The 12,021-nt window shown below is 45.6% G+C and overlaps 1 protein-coding gene across 3 annotated transcripts in view; it reads left to right on the forward strand.

Annotated features, from left to right (window-relative positions):
• VWA3A (von Willebrand factor A domain containing 3A) overlaps positions 1-12,021 on the forward strand; it is a 528,715-nt gene that overhangs the window by 231,756 nt on the left and 284,938 nt on the right. The window lies entirely within an intron of this gene.

The following is a 12,021-nucleotide window of genomic DNA, read 5'->3' on the forward strand; positions in this document are numbered from 1 at the left end:
GGAGGAGTGGTTTGCCCACCCCTAAGTGCGCAATGACTATTGGGGGGGGGGCAATTCCTCCTCTACCTCCTGGAATGAGGAGTAAACGTGGTCCCCAGATGAGGACAAATTAATTTGAGGGTGTGAGCTTAGCAAAAACAAGCATTTACAATGCAATGGTTTCGCCTTTGGATAAGTTAGAGCTATTGGCATTGTAAATGACAAAATTTGTATTTATGTGTTGGTTTTGTCATTTACATTGCCATTAGCTTAATCTCTTGCAATGTGAGACCTACTGTACCCTACGGACGAGCTCAGCAGACAGCAATTACTACCACACACACACCTAGAGCCACACACACACACACACACACACCTAGCCACACATACACCCAGAGCCCCACACACACCCAGAGCCCCCCCAAACACACACAGAGCCCCACACACACCCACCCACCCAGAGCCCCACACACACCCACCCACCCAGAGCCCCACACACACACACACACACCCAGAGCCCCCCCCCACACACACACACCCACCCAGAGCCCCACACACACCCACCCAGAGCCCCACACACACACACACACCCAGAGCCCCACACACACACACACACACCCAGAGCCACACACACACACACACCCACCCAGAGCCACACACACACCCACCCAGAGCCACACACACACACCCAGAGCCCCCCCCACACACACACCACGCCAGGCGAAACCTAAAAAGTATAACAAATGAAAATGCAGAAGGAAAAAAAAAAACGCCCACGGCCAAGATGACGCGCACAGAGGGGCGGATAGGGAAGAAATTGCGGGAACGCCCACGAATCTGGTCCGGCCATGACGGACAGATCTCTGTTCCAATGGCTAGCCTCCATTTATGGAGCTAGCCAATGGAACAGAGGGGCGGATTCCCAAGCAACTATCATTCTCATTAGGTTTTCACCTGCGTGAAAAGCCTGCGCAGTGCGCAGGCTTTCACTTAGGCGAAACCTAAAAAGGGCTCTCCTCTGCTCCCAGCCAACTACCGGCCGATCAGTCTCATAGATGTACCCCAAAAACTTTTTTCCCGCCTTCTCCTGGACCATCTTCTCGACTGGATGGAGGACAATGCGATCCTCAGTCCCCTCCAGACGGGCTTCAGGAAAAACACGTCCACCATGGACCAGATTTTCCGCCTGGTCCTTCTTTACTGGAAAACAGTGAGGATTGAGGGGGGGGGAGTCTGTACATGGTGTTCGTGCACCTGAGGTTCGCATTTGACTTGGTTCCCCGAAAGAAACTATAGGAGGTCCTTAAGGAGTTGGGTGTTCCCCCACAACTGCTACAGGCTATAATTAGGCTCCACGAAGGCAATTTTGCCCAGGTTAGGTGTGGGAGGGATGGAGCGTTGTCCAGTTCTCAGAGGGGTAAGACAGGGTTGCGTTCTCGCGCCGACCCTGTTTTGCCTCTTTGTTAACGGTGTCATATCCCAACTTGACACTGTCAGGGACAACGATGCACCCTTGTTGGCAGGCAGGAGGGTTCCGGCTATTACGTTTGCCGATGATACCCTCCTGCTTTCCAAATCCCCGATGGGGATCCAACGGATACTAGATGGGTTTGGGGATTTCTGTAGGGCGCATGGCCTGGAGATCAACACAGAGAAAACCAAATTCATGGTATTTAACCCCTCCACTACAACCAGGCCTAATCCAACACTGGGCTCCGCAAGGCTGGAAAGGGTCAGAACGTTCCAGTATTTGGGGGTAACTTAACACGAAAACCTATCATGGGGTCCGCAGATAGCTAGATCCCGTTTAAAGTTGGCCCAAATGTCGGGGGCAATCCTGAAGGTTGCGAACACATCAACCTTTAGACCCATTAGTCCGGCCTTGGAGATGTATAAAACTCAAGCCAAAGCAGCCGTATCCTATGGTGGTGAGTTGTGGGGTCATAAAGCCGGGACAGAACTTGTAAAGGTAGAGAACAATTTCCTCAGACGCATCTTGGGTCCTCCCCAAGGTACACCCCTGCTACCTCTGAGATTAGATCTGGGGCTCCCTTCAATAGGGGATGATCTGGCACTCAAACCACTGCGGTTTTGGCACAGGCTGTGGTCCACTGGTGAACTTGCCCAGTACAGAGAAGATCTCCAGCATGTCCTGAACCTGAACCATCGTGACAGAATTCCGTGGTTGGCATACATCAAACGAGAATTCTATTGCTTGGGACTTCCAGAGCTGTGGGAGGCTCCTGAAAGAGGTTGCCAAGGGGTGCCACGCAAAAGGCTCGCTGAAATATTCAAGGAGAAAAGTCTAGTTTCCCTGGTGTGTGCATCCAAAGTCAGCACCCTAACTGAACAATTTTTGGACACCAAAAAATCTTTTTATTTTGAAGGTTTTATGGATATTATATCTCCTATTCTGGCAAGGAAACTCTTCATTCAATGGAGGCTAGGCACCCTGCCCCTTAAAACTTTTACTTGTAAATGGACAGCGTTGGACGATAAAATCTGTCCTGGGTGCAGTAAAGATGAGGAGGATGAAAAACACGTGTTGTTTTTTTGCCCTACCTACACTAGACTGAGGAAATATTGGCTAGTTCCATTGTGTAGGAATTTGGGCACTAGAAACTATTTACACTCATACAGAATTCTGAAGACAAGTACCCTGCACTATATAGTTTTTGCAGTTGCCAAGTTTTTAATGGCCATGTGGCAGATAAGGGGAAAAATATTAAAAGATTGATCTTCTGGTAAACATGTTATGAACTGTAACGTAATAGAGTTAATTGCCTCCTCATGCCTAGTTCCTATAGGGAATTGATCTAGTTGTGTAATGTACCCTGCTCAATACAGAACACCCTGGGTCTACACAGACAGAGTGAGAGAGAAGTGAGTCAGCCGAATGAAGCAAAAACTAGGGTACCAGTTTGTTGGAGTGGGAGCAAGATATCCTTATACCAAGACCCATCAATCACCCAAAGTGATGTCTCATCATCTGGGTTTAGGTACCATCCTATCAAGGAAAACCGATCTAAATGTTTGATCGGAAAAACCTTGACTAATAGGAAGGCTATAGGATGACTGGTTAACCCACAAAGAGCTTGCTCACATCCATAGACTCACTTGAAAAGGTGAGAGGATCAAAAGAGTGTGAATAAAGTGCAGCGCTAAATAAAAGTGGAAAAAAAGTGTTCTAAAAATGACTAAGGAGTACTTATCACAACTTTATTTATCAAGTCCCCTTGCCATTGTTAAAAAGCAGGATGTTGACGCTCAAGATATTCAAGACGTCAAACAAAATGAAAGGTCGACATGTTTCTGCCCTCGCAAAGATCTAACTGTATCGGGGCATTCTTCAGGACCAGGCTATAAACAAATACAGCTGCTGCTACAAAGGTGTAAATTATAATAGTGCAAAATTATATTATACAGTACATATACTCCACCGGTAATGTCCAACTTGGGTGGTTTTACTGGTACATTAACCGAAACCTGTAAAAAACAAGCATCATGTATATGTCAAAAGAATTACTCCTCAACTGAACTCACTCTCAACCACACTGTACTAGCGTAAAGCAACGCTTATGCATTTCTTATGTTATGTGGTGATACTCATAGTTGGTTTATCACTTACCCATAACAATTGGGTGTAGCCCTCACCTCTACCTGGCTCATTACTCAGGGAAGGGGGCCCCGCTCTAAAATAAGGACAAAAACACACAGTCAGTGATATGCCTGCATCACTACTATGAACGCCTTAAATTTACTAAACTCTCTCATGACTAGGGCCAATGATCAATACAGCCCCGCCGGTCTATTCCTCAAGGGGTACCTATCTTTAAAAGGAATTGAATCTCTGCTTAACAAGAGGACGGTGTCCTCTCCATAATGAAAACCATTTCAAATACATTGCACATCTTAGTATTCCATAGCTCCTCATTGAGGTATCCTGTTGTCTAGTATATATAAGTTAGTGATATCTCAAAGCAGATATCAGGGAAGGTATTAATGCAATCACTGTTAAGCATTCCATTCCCCCAAACTACTTTCAGCGCTTACCTTCCTCATCTATGGATTCCTTGCCTTTGGGACTCACCTATCAGTCGGTACCCCGGGCCGTCAGGAGTAATGTCCGGAGGTACCGACGCTCAATCCCAGAGTGGTTTTTATATCGAATGGCGGGCTCGTCGGTGACGCGGGGTCCTGTTAATGCAGGGCGTCCGTGGCTCAGCCTGCTCTCGTGCAGAAATCAACGCGCATGCGCGTGATTCCACAGACTACTGTACAAACACTCAACCTTCACCGCGCATGTGCGGTGCATAATACACTCCGACGGACTCATTAGACATACACTGCGCATGCGCGGTGCAGAGTACACTAACGGCGGAGGCGCTGAATGGAAGAAAAGGGCATTTCTTTCACTGGGCATGTTCCAAACTCAGTCAGCGTTCTCCATATTACATGCTCTAGGTAACCAATGGCTATTCTCGGCCTCATCTATTCGTAAAGGTCAAGTAGCACTCAATCACAGCAAACATGCCCAAAGACTTAGCTATTTATATCTATTAATACTAAAGCTAGAGTGGTGCTGGTAGTGTGAATTTATTGATGTTAATGTTATTCTGTTAGTCTAATAATAAGTGTCTGCCCTTGTTGGACTATCAGTCTACTGATCATGTGATAGGCACTTTTAAACACAAAAGGTTACTTAGTGTGAATACTACCACAATTCATAGAGTGCGAGTATTGAAGTTGTGTTTCTTGGTACTATGTTATGTGGAATGTTGTTCTGTTAGTCTAGTGCCAGCCACGGGATCTCATCATTAAGCCCGTCAACATCGGTACATAATGGTTGGTAAGTTTCGTGGCACTTCTTTTACACCGAATGGTACTGCGGTGTTCAGAAATTCTCACCTTGATCTTCCTGGATGTCATCCCTACATATCTCTTTCTGAACACCGCAGTACCATTCGGTGTAAAAGAAGTGCCACGAAACTTACCAACCATTATGTAGAGGCAGGACACTCTGACACAGAATTACACTGGGTGATTCTAGAGAAGCCGTTCATTCCTACTCACATCACTGATATTAAAAAATTCCTTCTACAGCGTGAACAACGTTGGGTGTTCCGCTTACATACCGATGTTGACGGGCTTAATGATGAGATCCCGTGGCTGGCACTAGACTAACAGAACAACATTCCACATAACATAGTACCAAGAAACACAACTTCAATACTCGCACTCTATGAATTGTGGTAGTATTCACACTAAGTAACCTTTTGTGTTTAAAAGTGCCTATCACATGATCAGTAGACTGATAGTCCAACAAGGGCAGACACTTATTATTAGACTAACAGAATAACATTAACATCAATAAATTCACACTACCAGCACCACTCTAGCTTTAGTATTAATAGATATAAATAGCTAAGTCTTTGGGCATGTTTGCTGTGATTGAGTGCTACTTGACCTTTACGAATAGATGAGGCCGAGAATAGCCATTGGTTACCTAGAGCATGTAATATGGAGAGCGCTGACTGAGTTTGGAACATGCCCAGTGAAAGAAATGCCCTTTTCTTCCATTCAGCGCCTCCGCCGTTAGTGTACTCTGCACCGCGCATGCGCAGTGTATGTCTAATGAGTCCGTCGGAGTGTATTATGCACTGCACATGCGCGGTGAAGGTTGAGTGTTTGTAGAGTAGTCTGTGGAATCACGCGCATGCGCGTTGATTTCTGCACGAGAGCAGGCTGAGCCACGGACGCCCTGCATTAACAGGACCCCGCGTCACCGACGAGCCCGCCATTCGATATAAAAACCACTCTGGGATTGAGCGTCGGTACCTCCGGACATTACTCCTGACGGCCCGGGGTACCGACGGATAGGTGAGTCCCAAAGGCAAGGAATCCATAGATGAGGAAGGTAAGCGCTGAAAGTAGTTTGGGGGAATGGAATGCTTAACAGTGATTGCATTAATACCTTCCCTGATATCTGCTTTGAGATATCACTAACTTATATATACTAGACAACAGGATACCTCAATGAGGAGCTATGGAATACTAAGATGTGCAATGTATTTGAAATGGTTTTCATTATGGAGAGGACACCGTCCTCTTGTTAAGCAGAGATTCAATTCCTTTTAAAGATAGGTACCCCTTGAGGAATAGACCGGCGGGGCTGTATTGATCATTGGCCCTAGTCATGAGAGAGTTTAGTAAATTTAAGGCGTTCATAGTAGTGATGCAGGCATATCACTGACTGTGTGTTTTTGTCCTTATTTTAGAGCGGGGCCCCCTTCCCTGAGTAATGAGCCAGGTAGAGGTGAGGGCTACACCCAATTGTTATGGGTAAGTGATAAACCAACTATGAGTATCACCACATAACATAAGAAATGCATAAGCGTTGCTTTACGCTAGTACAGTGTGGTTGAGAGTGAGTTCAGTTGAGGAGTAATTCTTTTGACATATACATGATGCTTGTTTTTTACAGGTTTCGGTTAATGTACCAGTAAAACCACCCAAGTTGGACATTACCGGTGGAGTATATGTACTGTATAATATAATTTTGCACTATTATAATTTACACCTTTGTAGCAGCAGCTGTATTTGTTTATAGCCTGGTCCTGAAGAATGCCCCGATACAGTTAGATCTTTGCGAGGGCAGAAACATGTCGACCTTTCATTTTGTTTGACGTCTTGAATATCTTGAGCGTCAACATCCTGCTTTTTAACAATGGCAAGGGGACTTGATAAATAAAGTTGTGATAAGTACTCCTTAGTCATTTTTAGAACACTTTTTTTCCACTTTTATTTAGCGCTGCACTTTATTCACACTCTTTTGATCCTCTCACCTTTTCAAGTGAGTCTATGGATGTGAGCAAGCTCTTTGTGGGTTAACCAGTCATCCTATAGCCTTCCTATTAGTCAAGGTTTTTCCGATCAAACATTTAGATCGGTTTTCCTTGATAGGATGGTACCTAAACCCAGATGATGAGACATCACTTTGGGTGATTGATGGGTCTTGGTATAAGGATATCTTGCTCCCACTCCAACAAACTGGTACCCTAGTTTTTGCTTCATTCGGCTGACTCACTTCTCTCTCACTCTGTCTGTGTAGACCCAGGGTGTTCTGTATTGAGCATATATGTAAATAGGGGATATTCACCCTGCAGGTCTGTAAAACATCCCTTAGACCCCCCAGTATTGTTGTCGTGATTAGTGTAATGTACCCTGCCTTGTTTTTATTCTATGCCTGATGTGTTTTAAATGCTTTTTAACAAATCTTTTATGGTCTCAAATGGCCGAAATAAAGAATTTTTGGATTGGTTTGGACCAGTGGCAAAAAGTGAGGGTGACAATGACAAAAAGGGGCACTTTCCTACAAATACTCAATGCATGGGCATACAACAAAGGGTTTTCTTCTAAGATGGGGAAGGAAATGTTTACTGTTTATTCAAGAAAGGGGAAGATACCATGTTGGAGAGGAGTTGCTTTTCTCTAAGAAAGGGAGGATGTCATATTTGGAGGAACTTAAGTCATTTGGATTAGTAGCTGGACACTACTGCCTATGTAGGGTAGGGTAAAGGCAAGAAGTAGGAGGAACAAAGGACTTTTCGGGACAGCGTAGAGCAGCGATGGCACATGAGTAGGTAAGCTCTGACAGAAATACAAAACCAGTGTAAGAGAGTGGAGACATGCAATAAAGAGTAGCATAGTAACTTACCCATGAATCTGATTGTTTGGTCCTCTGTCTAAATGGTGGACATAATGCCTTTGTGCAAGGAAATTATTTTATAGTAGGGAATTGCCTAGTTTGCTAGTAAAATGCTTGTATATGAGTGGATGAACATCTCTAGATCATGGAAATCTACTGAGGTGTCACACTGCTAAGGGAAGCTCTTGAGATTCTGTGTGTTGAAATTGCCACCACAGCCACTCTGACAAACAAATAATATTGACATTTTCGACTTAAACACATGAATATATTACAGGGAATTGAGGAGTGTGGGTCTGACATGTTGGTTTGGTCTATTCCCTGGGCAAATAAAGGAGAACCAAAGATGACTTTGGCCATGTAACACATATTGTTGACAAATATCTTTAACTATTAATATGTGCTAATCAGTATTCAAAAGGTGAAAAAGCAGAATACCTATTTATAATCTGTGAAAAACATAGCCTATACTAAGGGGTCCTACTATGGTTTAACCTTTGATCTGCCTACAGGGAAAAAAACATATTTACAGCCATCAAAGCTAGCTAACAGTGTTATTTACGTAACCTTTGAATCTTGGCTGTTCCCGATAGTTTGAGAAGAAATAACCAACATTTGTCCATGTTGTGTGCAGTGGGTGAAGAGTATCAGCTACAAATAGAATCTAACTTGTTTATGTGCTAAGTGTCCCATCTCATTTCCTGCTAGACAATATGGGGTTACAAAACGTGACTATGTTCTGCTTTCATGCCATGACTCTGTTTCAAACACAGTCTGCTTTAGACAAGTTAAATTTCAGTAAAATTGAGTGACTTGTATATAAAAGCTTGACTTGATGCATACTGCGTTGGGTGTGGGGGGCTGCTGAAGTAAGGGTGTGTTACAGCTCCAGACAGGGTGTGTGCAAAATAAGCGGCTCAGGCTGGCCATGGCCTGCTGAACTTGACAATCTGTTGTTAACGACAGAGGGACTTCGTTCAAACGGCCACCAGCCTTGTTGTGAATGAAGCCGGGAAACTGCCCAGGCCGGCTTTGTCCTCTACACAGGAGTCTGCAGACGAGACGGGATCAGGGCTCCGACTGGAAGCAGGTTCATAGTCAGCCTTCACCAGAGGCATCCCCTTTATCATTGTCAGTAAATAATAAAGTCGAACACCGATTTATACCGTTTACTAAACCACATAAACTGTAATGTAGTTACACGCTTTTGAGTACCAGCTAAAAATGACATATCCTGCTTGAATTTCGGACACAAAAAGTTTAAAACAGTTTCAACAGGTATCAACCTCTAGGCCTTATAAAGTACGATAACGGTCAACAGTGCAAGGATGAAAGTTAGCTAAATCCACAAAACGTCATCACGGCAAATCACTTTTGTCAGATCCGACCTGGGAGACGCGAGGGGTGTGCGTGTTTGAGTTATCTTACCACTGCACAGTGTTTTGAGGCCCTCATAAATACGGGTATGACATAATTCCGAATAAACGCAGTCCTCTCCAATATATAAAACTAACTGTATTGTGTTTGCAATGCTAAACTGACTGTTTACACGTCTGACAACTGTACCTATTTTACAAAAAAGCGCTCTGGTCTCTTAACAGCGGCAGCTATGATCATGGCAATTCGGTATTAGGGTACACAAGTATTTTGGTCGACACGCATTAAGGGAATCACCCAACATGGCACACGCCGAAAGCATCTGTATCGATTTAGAACATCTTCATATACAGAAGAGCGCTCTGAAGGATGGCTGTTTAGTTTTTTGTCGGGATACGTCAAAACGTGACGACTTAGCACTAGCTGTAAATTTGAGTTTACCAGTACAATAGTTTTCCATCGATTGTGCTTACAGTATTTATTTATTGATAAAGTTTTATAGCGCGATCATAAATACATCTATGTGTATCGGACTATGTGTCGAGGTGCAAAAAACCCGAGGGCAATTCTGCTGTTTAAATAAAAATGCAACCGAAACTAATACTGACACTAATTCAGTTTGTAAAACCCCCCTACCTCACATGCCAGAACCATACACCAACAGATCAAAGAATACCATGGAGCCGCGCTAAACGACAACCCGGAACACCTAAAGCTTGACAAGGCAACGACACACTGTGCAATGTAAAACTGACAGTAACAAAACACCAATCATTTCATATCAATAATTTGTCCAAAACACAACTGCAAGTATCTATTTCTCCTCTTCTCAGCATCAATTAACCGGATGCCCAAAAAGGCATATTTGCCATCTTTCCCACACTGGGTGACTTTAAGCGTCTCCGTTCGTCACAATGTAAACAACGGGTGCTCACAGAAACTAAATAGTTTTTGGCTCAAAATAAAAACACATACATTGTGCTGCTTATCCTCGCCCCCTCACTCCCGGAAGCATGTTCCCAATCGAATTACTCACACATTTCACACTTAGCTGCCTCTCCCAATTTACAGCTAGGTGAATGAGGGAGGGGGGACGTGCGGCCACGGTCAGATTGTGAGTCTGTGAAGCAAGTGTGATCCGGGAAGCCTGTCTACCTCCCACCTAGTATCTTTAAATGATGGCTCCTCCCTTGACGCGAAATAGGCGCCAGTGGCAGGCAGGCGTTCCACCTGGGGGGGGGGGGGGGTCCACGCCTGTCTGTATGTAACGGGACGATAAAGAGACACCCGCTGCCATAGTGTGTAATATTAAGCACGAGACAAGTCGAGAAGAGCCGTGCAGTGCGCTATCCTCTTTGGGTACTGCTTATCAACGTACATTCTGCGTTTGATATTCTCCAGATGTGGGTAGGTGCTGAGCCAATCCGCCCAGGATCACACGCCACCTGCGTGCAAGTGTCTCCAGCATCTACACTGTGTCGTACTCGGTCAATTTTAAGAGAGTCGCCTGCTCTCTGTACTTGCACCAAACTCTTGCCCTGTGCATAAAAAACCGTTTACAAAGCTGGAGCTATAGTGTTTCTTTCTGGACATACATAGCACGCCCTGCTCAGGAGGGGCATATGCGCCCTTATGCCTCCAGGATGAACCATATTGGCGTAGCATATATCATATATGACATTCCTTCACAAACGGGCTGCGATCCCTCGGATGTAAATCTTCAGGTGGGCAGGAAGATGGCCTGGAAATATTAGCAATATTAATTAATTAATTAATTAATTGCAAGTTTATATAGCGCTAGGATCGACTCCCGGAGGAGTATCTCCGCGCTTCGACCGCTGCGAAACCCTTCCTGGCTTCCCTGAGAGATGGTCCCTTAATGGGTACCTCCAGGGTGAGACCAGGCATCCCCGGCGGTCTGGTGGGGCCGTTAGTGAAGATGAGGCAAGCTAATGCCCAGAGTTGCCGAGTGTGATCGCTGATCAGAGTGGACACCGAGGCGAGAGAATTATCGAGTCCGCTGACCCTGGTCCAGAAGCCTGCCGCGTCGGGAATCGAACCCTGGTCCCGGGCCGTCCTCTGCTCTCGGGTCTGCCGCCTCTAACCAGTGAGCCACACCACTTCACTATGCTCTGTAAGACACGTAGGTTGTGTCGTTAAATTACACAATAAAAACAAGTCAGGTCCCGGGCCGTGCTGTGATTGGCTGACGTCACGGAGGTGTCCTGGGCCGGCAGCCAATCACAGCGCGGCCCGGGAAATGACGTCACTGGGGTGTCCCGGGCCTGCAGCCAATCACAGCGCGGCCCGGGACACACGGCAACAAGGGGCGGGGTTTAAAAAAAGACCCAGAAACGCCCCCGAATCGCGTTTTCTCTGGAAAAACGTGATTGACGGCCAATCTCTTCCAATGGCTAGCCTCCATTTATGGAGCTAGCCAATGGAAGAAGGGGCGGTCCCAAGTCCCCAATATAGAGATAACGTTAGATTTCGCCTGGGCGGAGCAACTGCTACGCAGTTGCAACGCCAGGACGAAACCTAAAAACGCCTGTAAGAAATTAGAGAGGGCAGCCCCCTGGTCGGTGCTCGAACAGCTCCAAGCTGTACTACTATAAGGCAAAAAATGCTCCAAACCACCACCAGGAGGCGCTGTTGTCACTTGACCATATAGGGAATCTCACCACGTTGTGGTGTCAGTGCAGCAAGGGTTTGTTGGGGAAAGGACCGAGTCCGTAGGCTCTGTGAGTCCTAATCACCAAGTGCGGGCAGAGCACCGACAAGAGCGCTCGACAGAGCTGCCTCTTTGGGTCTCAGCACGTCTGACAGCCCACACAGCGCACAGACACGCTACAGATAGGTCAGCGAAGAGCGGGAAGTAAAAGCACTCGGACAAAAGTCCACTGCACTGAACAAGGAATAACAATACCTTCACAAAACCCTGAAACAGTGCACTTAAC

The sequence above is a fragment of the Lissotriton helveticus genome, chromosome 10 (genome assembly GCF_964261635.1).
Source record: "Lissotriton helveticus chromosome 10, aLisHel1.1, whole genome shotgun sequence".
Lineage (NCBI taxonomy): Eukaryota > Metazoa > Chordata > Amphibia > Caudata > Salamandridae > Lissotriton > Lissotriton helveticus.